At 49.8% G+C, this 17,235-nt stretch overlaps 1 protein-coding gene and 1 pseudogene across 2 annotated transcripts in view; both read right to left on the minus strand.

Annotated features, from left to right (window-relative positions):
• PRR13 (proline rich 13) overlaps nt 1-9,017 on the minus strand; it is a 114,849-nt gene extending 105,832 nt beyond the window's left edge. The window contains exon 1 of the mRNA XM_083490595.1: nt 9,003-9,017. The gene's annotated coding sequence lies outside the window, so the exon portion shown is untranslated. The remainder of the gene's footprint in view (nt 1-9,002) is intronic.
• A 2,103-nt stretch (nt 9,018-11,120) lies between these two features.
• On the minus strand, nt 11,121-12,003 carry LOC310697564 (myosin light polypeptide 6-like; annotated as a pseudogene). Its single transcript has 2 exons — nt 11,722-12,003; nt 11,121-11,371 (listed from the first exon to the last, which is right to left on the minus strand). The product of its transcript is annotated as a myosin light polypeptide 6-like (transcript).
• Nucleotides 12,004-17,235: the final 5,232 nt, after the last annotated feature.

Below are 17,235 nucleotides of genomic sequence, written 5' to 3' on the forward strand. Positions count from 1 at the left end.
CCCTTCTGAGTAATACCCCTCCCCACCGTCTCACTATATAGAAGGATCTGGCAACTTCTGTTTCAGTGTATCTGAAGAAGTGTGCATGCACACAAAAGCTCATACCAAGAACTAACTTAGTTGGTCTTTAAGGTGCTACTGGAAGGAATTTTTTATTTTGACTATGGCAGACCAACACGGCTACCTATCTGTAACATCAACTGGAGTGTTTATGCCAGGAAGATCCAACCCTTTTGGGTCCAGAGTCACATTTGGGAATCAAAGAAACTGTCATGCATGGGCATAACCAGAATTTATGATGGGGAGGGGACGGGACAGGACACCCACCCGTCATCATCCTCTGTCTGGCTCTGCCTAGCAGATTCGGAATGAAATGTCTCAGCGACGGTTGTTTTAAATTGCTTTCTTTTGACCCCAAGTGCTCAAAAAAATCTGTCAAAATCTTTCTACAGTTTCTACTTTAGTTAAGTGTTTTTATTTACTCACTTGATTTAGTGGGGGCAGCTGCCCACCATTCCCTCCTCCCCCTGGCTATGCCCATGCTGTCATGGACAGCACAGAACACATGTTTCACAGAAGAAAATCAGGCGATGCTCAGAACCCCCCCCCCAAAAAAAAACCCCAGGCAAAACACCTCTACCTAACAAATAAAACACAGACAAAAAAAGTGGGCAGTACCTGACAAGAAACAGAGTTCCCCAAACAAGCAACCAAAAAGGGAAAATTGCTCATTTTTTAAAAAAAATGTTGAGCAGGTGTTGTAAATAAAAATCTGCCCTTTTCCCTTATGGGGTATCCAAGAGCCCATATAGAGTCCTTACATAGGTTCCCTATTGGTAGGAGAGAATAACAGAGGCCAACCAGAGAATATTGAGAAGCAAAGCAGCTAGTAAGCTTGATCTTTATTGATCTGTTGCAACAGGGTGCTCCCCTCACCCACAGGAGAGGAGGAGCAACCCAGAAAATGCTGTGCAAGGGCTTATAAAGACTTTTGAAATTCCCATCCTGTAGATCAAGACCACGCCTCAGAAACATCATGCATACATCACAGAAGGGGTGTAATCTAAAACCACCCCTCATATACATCACACCTTCACAAAAACAAGCTGTCTAAAACAAAACATTTGCATGTTGTTTTTCTCCTGTCGTTGTTTATCTCCTGTCTGGCAAGTTACTTGATTGGATTGCCTTGGGAGCCTGGCCATTCTTTTGTAGTGATAAAATACTTATTTCCTGGGCCAGGTCACAGGCTCACACCCTATTCATATCTTAAATGTGTCCTTAAGACAGGATTTGTGAGGAAAGAGACAATGGGGAGACTTTTCCAGTTTGACCTTGCAGAGAAAACATTTGGTCAGTTTAGGAATCAAAATGGTTCCAGGTTGGCCTTCCTGTGCTGATCTATGTACCGTATTTTTCGCCCTATAAGATGCACTTTTTCCCCTCCAAAAATGAAGGGGAAATCTGGGTGCATCCTATGGGGCGAATGCAGGCTTTCGCTGAAGCCTGGAGAGCGAGAGGCTTCAGGAAGCTATCCCCCCCCAGCCGCGCAAGCTCCCAGAGCGATGCCAAAGCTGCGCACACCTTTGCCATCGCTCTCCAACCCGCAGCCTCGCAAGCCCTGAGAGCGATGGCGAACATGCGCAGACCATCGCCATCGCTCTCTGACCTGTTCGGGGGGCTGGAGACGGGGGAAGCTCCGGCTTCCCCCGCCCCCAGCCCGCGCAAGGTCCCAGAGCGATGCCGAAGGTGTGCGCACCTTGGCCATCGCTCTCCGACCCGTTCGGGGGGCTGGGGACGGGAGAAGTTCTGGCTTCCCCCGCCCCCAGCCCGCGCAAGGTCCCAGAGCGATGCCGAAGGTGCGCGCACCTTCGCCATCGCTCTCCGACCTGCTCTGGGGGCTGGGGAAGCTCGGGCTTCCACCACCCCCAGCTCCTGCAAGCTCCGGGAGCAATGGCAAAGGTGCGCTCACCTTCGCCATCGCTCTTGGACCCTTTCTGGGGGCTGGGGGTGGGGGAAGCTCGGGCTTCCCCCACCCCCAGTCCCGCAAGCTCCGGGAGCCACTCTGGCTCCCATTTTGGGGGCTGGGGTCGGGGGAAGCTCGGGCTTCTCCCGCCCCAGCCCCGCGTCTGGGGGAAAAAAATAATTTCCCCCCCTTTATTCCCCCCCCCCAAATCTAGGTGCGTCCTATGGGCCGGTGCGTCCTATAGGGCGAAAAATACGGTAAGTGCGGTTATGAATATTGCCATATATCTAAGACCATAAAATTCCTATCACACAGGAAAGCAAACATATAGTAGCCAACCCCTCAGGGCTGAAGTCTCACTCCACCCATAAAATGTTTGAGGTGGCTGCCCCCCAAAGTTGATGGGCACTACCATTCCAGTGGCGTGTGTGCAGTGTCTTGCAATCAATTATGTGAGGCAGGGCTTTCCTGCCCCCCATACGTTATTAAAAGTTGGCACCTCTGAAAGCAGATATCGCTAGGCACCAATTAGGGGGCATCTGCGGGTGCCATTGTGCCCACAGGCACCACGCTGGGGACCCTCAATTCAAGTTGTGCCTCTGCCTCACCTGTATTTTTGTAAATAAACTCAAAAGTTACAAAATGCCCGTAAGCCTCCCGTGAGCGAACTCCTTCCAAAGGGAACTGAACCAGGGTGAATGTGACAACTTCTTGGGGCCTGGAGATGTGGGGAGCACATAACTATATGCCAAAGGTTTCTTCTGAAATCTCTGGGACTTAAAAGCGCTTAATATGGGCTGGATCATGCGCTATGAGGAATTGTGTTTCTGCTATGAACAGATTTGGCTAGAGGCTTGTGTTTTCCTTCAAAGCTGAGAGGGAGGGGTGCCTCCCACTCTTCTCCCCCTGTTAATTTGAGGAGGGCATGTGCGCATATATATTTGCATTGTTTGATCTCTAGTCTAATCCATTTTTTAGTGTTATCCACTTCATCTCAGAAAATCCTCCCCCTCCGACCAAAGAGTTTTGGAAGAATTCTTTGAAAGCCGCTTGCTTGAGCTCCCAGACACTCCTCCCCAAAGCTGGCAGGGGGATCAATGAGCTACTCAGCCCTGCCAGATCGATGGCTGCATTCATGTGTCGGTGCTGGGACGGAGGCCCGCTTGAACTTGGCTCACAGAGTGGCGCCACAGATGGATCCTCCTTCAGAGCTGTCTGCGCGCAGCCAGTGTTTATGAAAGAAGGGGGGAAAGTCTCCTGGAAATTGTGCAGAAGATGAATTTGGCGCAAGAGGATGTGCCACCGTGCTTCTTCCAGGCCAATCCCTGGCTCACATACAAAGTGGGCAGTGCGGTGCTATCCTCCAAATTGCCAGGGCAACCCATAAATTCATTGGCGGGAAGAGAATTGAGCACCTGCCTCTGTTTCCCCCACTTTCCAAAATGCTGACCAAGTTCCAAAGAAACCAAACATAGGAAAGGCAGGTCAACAGAGCAGCGATATTCCTCATGCGACAAAATGGCGGCTGTCGTACAATAGCTTGGTTGTGCGAAATGGCTGTCACAGATAAGCCTTCCTGGGCAGAGTTTTCTTATCAGGGCAAACATATTCACTTTATTTGCCCTAAAGTTCTAAGGAGAGTCCACCCGGCCGGAATAAAACTTAGTCTAGTCCTGTTTTCTACCAGTGGGCCACCAGACAAGGGTTTCTGGACAGCTTACAAGCAGGACATATAGGCTGCTGGTTCCTATGTTATTTGTCTCTTGTGCCTGATATTCTTCTCTTGAGCATGGAGGTTCTACACCATGAGGCCAGTCGCTGTAGCATAGCGATTGGAAATAGCTGGGTCCAAATCTGGACTCTGCATCCATGAAGCATGTTATGTAGTGTAGTTTCACCCTGGGCCAACAGGGGGATACTGTATATAGTTTTCACTCAGGTCTGTAGATAGTTTTCACTCAGGTCCGCGGCAGTTATTTTAGGCGGGAACTCTGGGCTGTTGTGGTTACAATGTTGACAGCCGGCTGCCTATAAATCAAGGCCGGCTGAGCTGTTCACAGTCAGTTCTATTCCAGCTTATCATAATAAAGAGCTACTTGAAGAAATCGCTGTGCCGGCTGCTATGTCAACCCACAACTTAACACTGGCGACGAGGATGGCATAGATGGACATCAGAGCACAGCCAGATGCGGCCAGCCTCTGAACTGAGCTGAATCACTGAGCTGAATCACAGAGCGAAATCACTGAGCGAAATCACTGGGCAGAACCAATTCAGAGCTGACTGTTTTGGCTAGAGCACTGTGTTCCATCCATCGCCCTTCACGCCGGCATCGGAATCATGGCTTCACTCGTGCCTCTACCGCCGTTTGCGCCAGCCTCTGAATCATGGGACTCCTACCTCGCTCGGTTCGACTGCTACCTCCAAGCCAACGAGCTGACAGCAGTATCAAAGGATCGGAAGCGGGGCCTATTCCTCAGCCTCTGTGGGCCTGAGGTGTTTGAGACGGCCCGAGCATTGGTTGCGCCTGAAGCAGTCCAGGCAACACCATGGGACACGATCCAAGAGAAGCTCCGCAACCACTACGCACCAAAGCCGTCCAAGATTGCTGCCCGCCATGCGTTCTACCACCGGAACCAGGCAGAGGGGGAGTCAATCAACAACTACACCACCGCCCTGCGACAGGCTGCAATGCACTGTGAGTTCCGAGACTTAGACGATGCCCTGATGGATCGAATCGTCTGCGGGGTCCGGGACATCCATCTGCAACGGCGTCTCCTAGCCAAGCCAGACCTCACGCTACAGAAAGCCATTGAGGAGGCGGTGGCCTCAGAAGCTGCTGAACGCTCCGCCCAGGAGATCCGCAAGTCCAGCAGCCCGCGTCTTGCTAGGGAGCCAGTTCCGGTGCATCATGAAGAGGCCAGCAGTGATGAGGCATCCTCCAGTGAAGACGATGACGTGCACCAGACAAAGTGGGAGCGCAGGAAGTTCCAACAGAAGTCCAAGGGCCAACCGGAATGTGCTGGCTGCGGAGGCAACCATTCCCGTGCCAAGTGTCGATTCAGAGACGCCATCTGTAGGAAGTGTTCCAGAAGGGGCCACATCGCTAAGGTCTGCCGATCGGCTCCGTCTGACACCCCCCCTTCATCGACTCGCAAGTCCAAGTCTTCACTCCAGTCTGCCAAGGAAAGTTGTTTCGCTCTCACCAACTGCCGCTGCCTGTCTGGAACCACGATTGGCCAAACCGACTCGCCTACGCGACGCAAGCTGAACGTCATGGTGCTCATTGAAGGAGCTCCATGTGACATGGAGATTGACACTGGGTCTGCCCTGTCCATCGTGTCATGGAGCACCATCAAAAGACTGGTACCCAGAGTGTCCAAAAGGCAACTCGACTCTCACCGCGTACACCTGAGAGACTACCAGGGAAACGACATTCCCGTGGTAGGCGTTGGCCGGTTCCAGATCGCCTTCAAGGATTTTTCGGGCCTGCTCCGGTTGGTGGTGGTCGAAGGTTAGCGGCCAAGCCTCCTAGGGCTAGACTGGTTTGATGCCCTCGGCCTGGAAGTCACCGGCATCAACTGCATCTCTAACGCAGAGACTGAGGGTCTGGTCAAAGACTTTGCCGAGGTTTTTGACGGCACCTTGGGGCAATATACAGGTACGCCCATCTCCTTTAGCCTTGATCCACAAGTCGCCCCCATCAAGCTAAAGCCACGCCGGGTTCCTTTTGCTCTCAAGGCTAAGGTGGACGAACAACTGGACAAACTGATCGCCCAAGGAGTTTTGGAGCCGGTTGACCACGCAAAGTGGGAAACCCCCATCGTCACGCCTGTCAAGCCAGATGGGTCGGTGAGAATCTGCGCTGACTACAAGTGCACGATCAACAAGGCACTTCAGCAGCACGCTTATCCGGTTCCTGTTGTCCAACACCTGCTGCATTCCCTGGGTGAGGGTAAGGTCTTCGCTAAGCTGGACCTTGCCCAAGCCTATCAACAACTGCCAGTCGATGATGCCACTGCTGAAGCCCAGACGATCGTCACCCACCGGGGGGCATTCCGTTGCCGCCGGTTGCAGTTCAGGGTGAGTGTGGCTCCTGGCATCTTCCAAAGCCTTATGGAGCGTCTCCTGCAAGGGCTTCCGGGCGTGGTACCATGTTTTGATGACGTCTTGGTGTCTGCAGACTCACACCAGCAGCTGTTCGAGCGCCTCCGTGCCGTGCTGACCAGGTTCCAGGAGGCCGGGCTCAAGGTAAAGAGGGAGAAGTGCCAGATCGCCGTTCCACAGGTAGAGTTCCTGGGCTATCTTATCGATGCCTCCGGCCTTCATCCAACCACATCCAAGATCCGCGCTATCCAGCAGGCCCCCACCCCAAAGAACAAAACGGAGTTGCAGGCATTCCTGGGGCTGCTGAACTTTTATAACATGTTCCTGCCCCACAAAGCCACAATGGCTGAGCCTCTTCACCGACTCCTTAGCACTAAGACGCCTTGGGCCTGGGGTCATCGGGAGACGGCGGCCTTCAACGCGGTCAAGGCTCTCCTTTCTTCAGACAGTGTGCTGGTACAATACAGTGAATCCAGGCCGCTGGTCCTTGCCTGCGACGCCTCACCTTTTGGCATCGGTGCTGTCCTTAGTCACCGTTTTCCAGATGGAAGAGAAGCACCGCTCGCCTACTTTTCCAGGACACTATCTCCGACGGAACGGAATTACAGCCAGCTCAACAAGGAGGCATTGGCACTTGTGGCTGGAGTGAAGAGGTTCCATGAATACCTCTATGGCAGGACTTTTGACCTCATCACTGACCACAAGCCACTCCTGGGCCTCCTCGCCAGTGGTCGTCCAACTCCACTGGTCCTCTCACCACGCATGCTGCGATGGACTGTTTTCCTGGCTGCCTACCACTACCGGCTCATCCATCGCCCGGGGAAATCGATGGGCCATGCCGACGCCCTCAGCCATTGCCCTCTTCCAGCATTTGTGGAAGACCCGGCTCCAGCTTCATCGCTCCTTCTGATTGAGGATCTTCCGGCAGCGCCTGTATCGGCTGCCACTGTGGCCTCCGCGTCTGCCCAGGATCGCACCATCAGCCGGGTGCTCAACTGGGTGTGGAGGGGGTGGCCACAAGGGCCTTTTGCATCAGAGTTCCAGCCCTTCGCAACCAGACAACATGAACTCTCAGCTCATCGCGGCTGTCTGCTGTGGGGAGACCGCGTCGTGATTCCCCAGGGACTCCGTCAGCGCGTCCTGGAGGCTCTGCACGTTGGCCACCCGGGAATTGTCAAAATGAAGGCGTTGGCTCGGTGTTACGTCTGGTGGCCTAATATGGACGATGCCATCACTGCCTGGGTGTCCGCCTGTCAAGCGTGCCAGGAGTCGAGGCCTGCACCACCGGCAGCTAAGGGACACACCTGGGAGATGCCAAAGACACCCTGGTCGAGGGTGCACATCGATCTGGCTGGCCCCTTTCACGGCCGGACCTTTATGGTAGTGGTGGACGCCTATTCCAAATGGCTGGAGGTCGCCCTGATGCCCTCCACCACTACCGAAGCTGTCATCCGGGTGCTGCGAGGCCTGTTTGCAACGCATGGGTGTCCTGATGTCCTTGTCTCTGACAACGGACCGCAGTTCACGTCAGGCACGTTTGAGCGGTATCTTTTGGGACTGGGCATCCGCCATGCCCTAACGGCACCCTTTCATCCATCCAGCAACGGGCAAGCGGAAAGAATGGTGCGCTCGACAAAAGAGGCACTGGCGCGCCTGGACCGGGGAGACTGGCATGAGCGGGTCGCCGAATACTTGTTCGTGCAACACATCACCCCTCATGCGGCCACAGGGAGGAGTCCTGCTGAACTGCTTATGGGCCTCCGCCTCAGGTCACCGCTCGACCGGCTACACCCAGACTTTGCCGTGGCTGAACCCCCAGGCTGTGCCAACGCACCACGGTCATTTGTCCCAGGAAACCAGGTCTTTGCCCGGAACTATGTGGGGGACATCCCTTGGGTGCCAGCCACAGTAGTGGGAGTCACTGGACCTCGCTCGTACCAGGTGGCACTCGAAGACGGACGCTTGTGGCGACGGCACATAGACCAGCTTAGGTGCAGGGTTGGGGACTTGGACACTACCGAGGTGCCCCCAACTGCGCTTGCGGCTCCAGAAGAGACACGTACAGATGGCGAGGCCCCACCTACACCTCCCTCGCAAACTGCCAGCGTGGAGCCGAACCAAGCCGTTTCAGAACAGACTCAGACCACTCCACTTGCGGAGGCTCCACCCACAGCAGCGGATCCAGGGGAGTTGGTTCCAACGCCACCTAGGGTCGCACCACAGCCTCAGCGAGAACTGTGTGGCCCTCCGGACTTGGCTACCAGTCCCCGGCGGTCTGGCAGAGTTTCCAAGCGCCCAACTTATTTAAAGGACTATGTTGTTGGACAGGTATCACTGTTGGTCTAAGTATGGGAAATGTAACCGATATGCTTTTGGGCCTAATTGAACCATTACGCGTAGTGCTGTATATAAGGGAACCATTACGATTGTAACTAACGCTTTATCTCGGTGGGGAGGGGTGTTATGTAGTGTAGTTTCACCCTGGGCCAACAGGGGGATACTGTATATAGTTTTCACTCAGGTCTGTAGATAGTTTTCACTCAGGTCCGCGGCAGTTATTTTAGGCGGGAACTCTGGGCTGTTCACAGTCAGTTCTATTCCAGCTTATCATAATAAAGAGCTACTTGAAGAAATCGCTGTGCCGGCTGCTATGTCAACCCACAACTTAACAAAGCACTCGCAGGAAGTCATTATCTGCCTGAGCCACCATGCTACGCTTCATCCTTTTCCTGTTATACAGAGAGATGGAATCTGTTGTTAAACTCCAACTCCTATCTGCCCCAGCCAGCATGGCCAATGGTCAGTCATGGGAGGTTGGACGGCCATCTGTCATGTCTGATCCTGCTGAGATTCCTGCAAGACCCTGAAGACCCCCTTCCAACTCTACAAGTCTATCTTGAATTTGTAGTCTAGCAATGTGTAGAGGGCTACATTTTCTCACTCCCTGCTGTTAATGTCTGGGGCCGTCTCTAAAAGGGTTTGCTCTTCCAGATTCCACAATGTCACAGAAGACTACAGTGGTACCTCGGGTTACATATGCTTCAAGTGCCTGCCTGGTCTTCTGCTGAGGTTAAGAACTTTGCTTCAGGATGAGAACAGAAATTGTGCTCCAGCGGCGCGGCAGCAGCGGGAGGCCCCATTAGCTAAAGTGGAGCTTCAGACTCTTGAAATGTATCTTCCTATATGGATGGCAGATGAAGGTCATGGACTACATGGAACTGGCAGAGATGACTGGCAGAATCCGTGACCAGGGAGAAAAGTCGGTGGAGGAAGATTGGAAGAAGTTTAAAGATTACCTGCAGAAGCACTGTAAAATTAAGGAATGTTGAAATGACGTTTGATTGAAAATAAGTGGTACTGGTAAAGAGATGCTTAAGAAAATGTAAATAGGGAATGATAACTGGAAATGGATAGTTATAATAATAGGTTAATATATGGAGTAAGGATGAATGTTAGAGGGTAAGGATTTGCTGAATTTAATATTTGAACAGGAATACAAAATGGTAGATGTGAGGAGGTCAAGAAACTAGTGAAGAAAATATAAGATTTGAAAATATTAATTTATTTTTAGTTTTGATTTTTGGCTTTTCTCTTTGTTTTTATTCTTTATTCTTTATTTTTTCTTCTTTCTTCTATCAACTGTTTTTCTATTGTGTATCTTTTATCTGTTTTGCTTTTGTAGTTTAAATGTTGGAATTTGTTTTTAGTGTTTGTGAAACATTAATAAATATCTTTTTTTTTAAAAAAAAAATGTGTCTTCCTATATGGAAAGCTTCTGGCGTAAGTCCAGTACAGTGGTACCTCTGGTTGCGAACAGGATCCGTTCCGGAGGCCCGTTCGCAACATGAAAAGAGTGCAACCCACAGCGGCGCATCTGCACCCATGCAGGTTGCGATTCACCACTTCTGTGCATGTGCGAGCGGCGAAACCTGGAAGTAACCCTTTCTAGTACTTCCGGGTCACCGCGGGACGTAACCTAAAAGAACATAACATGAAGCAGACATAACATGAGGTATGACTGTAGACTGTTGTGGCTGTTTTGCTTTTAACCATTTGATCCTCAATCAAAAAACACCAAAGGGCAGCATAATCATTGCTATTTTGAAGAAAGAGAGTAATGAATGTAGTCTAATGGGTTTCTGAAGACTGTACAGTGGTACCTCTGGTTAAGAACTTAATTCGTTCCGGAGGTCCGTTCTTAACCTGAAACTGTTCTTAACCTGAGGTACCACTTTAGCTAATGGGGCCTCCCGCTGCTGCCGTGCCGCCGGAGCACAATTTCTGTTCTCATCCTGAAGCAAAGTTCTTAACCCGAGGTACTACTTCCGGGTTAGTGGAGTCTGTAACCCGAAGCTTTTGTAACCCGAGGTACCACTGTATTTTGTTATGCGTCACATTGACGGCAGCCTTGCCTTCAGATCAGTAACATTTGGCAACCAGATGCCAACATGAGTCCTAAATGCGGTGCTGTTCAGTGTAGAAGCAAATAACATTTGACTCACACTGCGTTGGGCAGAGGAAACAGCAGTGCATTTGAAACAAAAACAAAAGCAAGGTCTGGTGGGGAAATATTATTTTCTAGCCATATCCCATGGTTTCAGTGACATCTACTGGTCAGGTCTAAAACTGGCTCTGAACAATTGAACGTATCTGAAATTCCTTTTTTTTTTTAATCCATTGTGGAACTCGAGTCAAGAAAAATAAAGGGATGGGGGAAAGAAACAGAGAGGGTCTGAAACAGAAGGTCAGCATTTGTCTTTGTTTTTAGTAAGACATTTTTGGGAACAGTTTATTAAAGAAACCAAGAGGAAATAAGCTGAACACTCCTGGAAGTAAAGTGATGCAAGAAAAGCCAGCAGTTTGCTTTCCTACCCATCAGGAGAACCCACTTTAGACAAATGTTTTTTCTTCCTTTCCTTTTAGCCTCAAGGACTAAACCAAGAGATGGAAGAAAGAGGGAACCAAAAGTGGTTTCAGACACAGATAAAAAGGCACAAACATTTTAAGGATAAACTGGAAAAGGTTATGGGGAGAAGCTAGAGGTGATCTTCAGCTGCTCAGAACCATCCGCACCAACTCTTCATGGTGAATGCAGCCATTGCTGTCTTCATGGCCGGCCGCAAGCATCTCTACTTCTTCCTCGGTCATCTTCTAGGGTGACAAGCACATGGAGTTTCTCCGCTCCCATGACTGTCCTGTTGCCCTCCTGGTCAAAGACCCTCAGCCCCTCCACATAATCCTCAAAGCAGCCTTGATCCTTGTTCTTGACAATGGTTTGCATCATGGGCAGGTGAAATATACTCGGGAGTCGAGTGTGGATTTCATGCTCTTTATCCAGCTCATAGTAGTGAGGAGTGGAAGTTTCCCCGAACTGTCTGCTTTATATACATCATTTACACAATGGGCCCCACGTGATTGGCTAATTCTGGGATTCTCCTGTAGGCCAATCAGATTGCGGATTCACTTCCACCTGGAGTTGGATTGGGTGGTTCCTGCTGCATTCTGGATCCTATTGCTCTAGGACCAATCAGACTGCTGCATTCTGGATCCTATTGTTCTAGGACCAATCAGACTGCTGCATTTTGAATCCTATTGTTCTAGGACCTATCAGACTGCTGCAGTTTGGATCCTATTCAACTCAGTACATAACAGCAGGAATTGCTCGAAGCTCAGGGTCTTCACATTCATTTCATCACTCTTAGGGTTCCCCAGAACTTTCATGACTTCAGCATTGGTAGGATTCTGGCCCAGGGCTCTCATGACTTCACCCAACCGGCAGTACAGGATCTTGCCATCTTCAGTTCTGTCACAGAGCTGGAAAGCCGCCTTGAGCTCAGCGGCCTGATCTTCCGAGAAGTCACACATAATTCCAGCTGCTCGCAGTTCTCTCAGCCTGGTGCTCTGACACTTCCCTTCTTCTGCTCTGATTTCGTGCAAAGTCTTTCTGCTGGTTGGGCTCTGAGGTCAGCATGCAGACACTCGCCCCGGATTGGCTGACGCGTAGCAAAAATGGATCGACTGAAGGTCAGCCTTTGGGTAGTCGTAGGAGAACAAAGAACACAGCAGCACAGCGCAGAGATAACACCTTCCGTTTGACATCCTGACGTCGCTGAACGCCCGGCTTCACGTTTGGCCTGAATAGTGGGGGCCCCTCACGTATATTGGTTACCCAACCGAACAGCTTTTCCGACCCGGACCAATAAGACACAATTCCCCTGTGACCTGAACTAAGCATCCCTAAGGATACCTTTCCCTCCCCGACCTGGCCACAGTGATCCATGCGACGGTCACCTCCAGGCTTGACTACTGTAATTCGCTCTACGCGGGGCTGCCCTTGAAGCTGTCCCAGAAACTCCAGAGGGTGGAGAATGCTGCAGCGAGGCTCCTCACGGGGTCTCTGCCATGGGAGCATATTCACCCAGTGCTTTTCCAGCTGCCCTGGCTCCCGGTGGAGTACAGGGTCAGATTTAAGGTGCTGCTTTTGACAGCCCTTCACGGCCTAGGACCCTCGTACCTACGGGACCGCCTCTCCCGGTATGCCCCACGGAGAGCCTCAAGGTCCATAAATAGCAACACCCTAGTGGTCCTGGGCCCTAAGGAAGTTAGATTGGCTTCAACCAGAGCCAGGGCCTTTTCAGCACTGGCCCCGGCCTGGTGGAACGCTCTGTCTCATGAGACCAGGGCCCTGCAGGATCTGATTTCTTTCCGCAGGGCCTGTAAGACAGAGTTGTTCTGCCTGGCCTTTGGCTTGGAGCCAATTTGATTCCCTCCCCCACTTTCTTTTTTCCTTTCTCCTCCTGTGGTGAGGCTGCATTTTAATATTTTAATGTTGTATTTTAATGTTGTTTTTAAGTTGTAGTCATTCAACTTGTTTTTATTATTGCTTGTTAGCCGCCCTGAGCCCGGTCTTGGCTGGGGAGGGCGGGGTATAAATAAAAATTATTATTATTATTATTATTATTATTATTATTATTATTATTATTATTATTATCCCCCCATTATTTTGGGGACTACATATGAAGTGGCATTGGGAATAGGCGCATGGTGGCTGCAAGCCTAGACGCACCTGAGAATTGGGCCCATGGGGCAAAATGGGACTTACTGCTGAGTTAGCAAGGTTGGGATCAGGCGGCACAGCTTAACTATTTGGTCTGGTAAATAGAGATTTGGGTTCAAACCCCACCTCTGCCTTGGGCCTGTTAAGTGCTCTAGGGTAAATCATAGCTCCTCGGTTCCCCATCTGCGAAATGGGAATAATGGTGATCCACCTCAGAGAGAAGGTAAAAGCGATAAAGACCGCCAAGTATCTGCGGGATTAAAGGTTCTATATATAAATGGCTAGAAAGGATAGAATTATCCCAAACTTTATCCTGCCAATATTGGCAATTGGAGAATGGGTTGAAAAGTAAGCCTTTGCTGCCACCTAGTGTACAAATCCTCTTGTTTTCACTTGAGAGCATACAAGACAAGAACGAATGCTTTGCAGACGTTGTTGTTGTTTAGTTTGTTTAGTCGTTTAGTCGTGTTTGACTCTTCGTGACCCCATGGACCAGAGCATGCCAGGAACTCCTGTCTTCCACTGCCTCCCGCAGTTTGGTCAAACTCATGCTGGTAGCTTCAAGAACACTGTCCAACCATCTCATCCTCTGTCATCCCCTTCTCCTTGAGCCCTCCATCTTTCCAAATATCAGGGTCTTTTCCAGGGAATCTTCTCTTCTCATGAGGTGGCCAAAGCATTGGAGCCTCAGCTTCACGATCTGTCCTTCCAGTGAGCTCTCGGGGCTGATTTCCTTCAGAATGGAGTGGTTTGATCTTCTTGCAGTCCATGGGACTCTCAAGAGTCTCCTCCAGCACCGTAATTCAAAAGCATCAATTCTTCGGCGATCAGCCTTCTTTGTGGTCCAGCTCTCACTTCCATACATCACTACTAGGAAAACCATAGCTTTAACTATCCGGACCTTTGTTGGCAAGGTGATGTCTCTGCTTTTAAAGATGCTGTCTAGGTTTGTCATTGCTTTTCTCCCAAGAAGCAGGTGTTAGAATGTTATAATTAAACTGCTCGTCATTTTGATAAGTGGAGCTTGCAGGGGAGAAAGTCCCGGGTATTACAATGATTCCTGGAGGGTTGTTGCAGTGCCTAGGAAGACACCCCAAACCCATTTGCAGACAGCTCAACAATGTCAGAGGTGGAAAGCACATATTGCCCTTACTGAAGTGCAGTGATCTATTTACCCCCCCATAACAAACCGATACCAGTCAATATGAGTGGCTGTACACACACCCCATATTTAAAGCACATATAGGCTGTGTGCACACTATGTCTTTAAAGCCCACTCAAAACCCATTCTTTCCTGCAAAGAATTCTGGGTGCTGTAGTTTGTTAAGGGCTGCTGGGAATTGGAACTCTGTCAGGGGGAACTACAGTACCCATAATTCTTTGCAGGAAAGAATGGGCTTCTTTAAAGGTATGTCATGTGTAGTCAGCTTAAGGCTTCTCTCAAAGGGGTAAACTACAGTTTCCAGGATTCGAGGTGTATGCTTTAAATGTATGGCATGCCATCAGAGTCGAGTCTGCTTCTTTTTACATAGTAGCATCCCAGATTCTGGTTTGCCAGAAGGTGGTGGCACGTTGTGGAAACTAGCTTTAGATAACAACCACCCTACTAGTAGCAATTGAAATACTTTATTGTCACCTGTACAACTTGTATACAGTGAGATTACACGAGCACCCCCCCCAGCTCTCTTAGTCTTAATTCCCCTTGTTTACTGACGCACACCCACCAAACCCGAAAGTCAGTTGCCCTGTTGTTATCTTTTTGTTCAGCAGCCTAACAGCCCACGGATAGAAGCTATTCTTTACCCTGTTGGTGTGACTAATCATGCTTCTATATCTTCTGCCCGAGGGCAGGAGATCAAGACAGTGCCGGCCAGGGTGAGAATCAACCCTGAGAATTTTCCTCACTCTCCTGAGGCAACGTTCTTCCGCTATTTCATCCAGTGGATTCACGGGACAGCCCATAATATCTTGTGCTGTATTCACCACCCTCCGTAGGCACTTCCTATCAGTTGATGTCAAACCAGCGTACCACACCGTGATGCAGTATGAAAGGACACTTTCTATTGTTGACCAGTAGAAGGAGATCATCAAATGTTGATTGACATTGTTCTTCCACAAGACTCTGAGGAGATGGAGTCTCTGTTGGGCTTTCTTAACCACCTGGGTTGTATTTATTTTCCAAGTAAGGTCTTCACTGAGATAAACTCCTAGGAATTTAAAGGAGGAGACTCTTTCCTCTATAGTACTAAGTTCTATACCACCATCAACATACCTTTGCTTTACAGAGCAACATAAACTAAAAAAATGCATATTCCCTTGCTCCTAGGAGCTTCCAGTCTAAATTTTGCCATGAGGGAGGCAGCAGTGGCAGAGTGGGGAGATGGACAGTCAACAGTGGATATTCTGTGCACCTCTCAGTTCAATAACTGATTGACGAGGCCTCATGAAGGCCAACTTCAGGGCAATGCATGTGCCATACAGCAAACACTGGATTGCTTTTAGGGTTGCCAACTGACTGTACAAAAACAGGCCTGGCCTGTGCTTCTGCTTTTAACAGCAGCTTGATCTTGGGGGGGAGGGGGGGATAAAAATCCACAAGACAATGCTTTTCACAGCCTGGAAAGAAACTTTATTGCCTGCTGACATCTATAGCCATTCAGCAACTTTGAGGCAAGGAAGACGCCATTGGTAAAAGCCACACATTGTTTCAAGCAATCAGAAAGTTGACCTGGAATCCTCTTATGTGGGTCAGAGAATATTGGAGCAAGGAAGTTTTCTGGGCTAATCTTTATGCCTCGCCTTGCAGTTCAGCATGGGCTAAATCCTGTCTGTTCCTCAGGCTCAGTTCCTGACAGCAAGAAGTTAACATCTCGAGCTTCTCTTGGCCTCAGATGGTGACCAGAGAAAACAGACTGAGGTTTCTCTAGGATGTAAAGATGATCTAATAGGATTAATCCCTCAGGCTTGGGGGTTATGTCACTGCTCAGCAATCGGAAGGAATTCCAAGCCGAGGCCAGAAAGATTAGGCCGCGGGGCAGATTTAGGGGAGAAATGAAGTGGCCCTTAGCCATCTCTGAGTTGTCCTCAGCAGTGGAATATGTGAAGCTTGTCGTGGTGGAAATCGGGATGCTGAGCAGGGAATTTCTCATGTCAGGACCTTGCTGAAGCTTTGCACTTTTTAAAGAAACTAGCGACCATCCCGAGAAACTGTGGGATACAGAGCAAATGGGGTAGCTAGTTTTATTTGCTGATTTTTATGAACAGGGTGGCCAGGTGCCCCACTTTGTGTAGGACAGTCCTCTGTGTTGATGGTGCACTCCTCTGTTTGAACACACCCTCTGTTTGAGGGCTACCCAGTCCAAGTCTGTTTTAAAGATGAGGAATGATAGAAAGTGAGAGCAGGAGCCATGAAGTTGCCCGCCGACAGTAAGGCTGCGTAGACACCAGACATTTTATTCTAGAATCAATGGAAACTTCTTGTTTTGTGTGTGTAGTCCACACACAATCTAGATCCATTGCGTACCCTCCAACACTTCTCCAGTGAAAATAGGGACGTCCTATTCAATAGTTATCATAATAATTTTACTCTTTATACCCCAGCCACTCTGTGTGGCTTCCAAGATATATAAAAAGATAATGAAACATTAAACACTAAAAAAGCTTCCCTAGATAGGGCTGCCTTCGGATGTCTTCTAAAGGTTGTATACTTACTTATCTCCTTGGCTCGGGGTGGGTGGGTGTCACATAACTGATATATTCTATAATTTAAAATCCAGGAATCATAGGGGATATGAGTTTTAGAGGAAGCAGCACCTATAATGGCTTTATAGAGCAAGACTGTGATGGGCTCTGCTGCCATCTGCCCTGGGGGGAGGGGAGCCCTGTCCCATAACACTAGGCTTTTCCAGGTGACCTATTTAGGGAAGAGCTATAGGGACACGGTGGGACGTGGGTGGGGCTGTGGGTTAAATCACAGAGCCTAGGACTTGCTGATCAGAAGGTCGGCGGTTCAAATCCCCACGACAGGGTGAGCTCCCGTTGCTGGGTCCCTGCTCCTGCCAACCTAGCAGTTCGAAAGCACGTCAAAGTGCAAGTAGATAAATAGGT

The sequence above is a fragment of the Podarcis liolepis genome, assembly GCF_965112155.1.
Source record: "Podarcis liolepis genome assembly, chromosome: 2".
In the NCBI taxonomy this organism is placed as follows: Eukaryota; Metazoa; Chordata; class Lepidosauria; order Squamata; family Lacertidae; genus Podarcis; species Podarcis liolepis.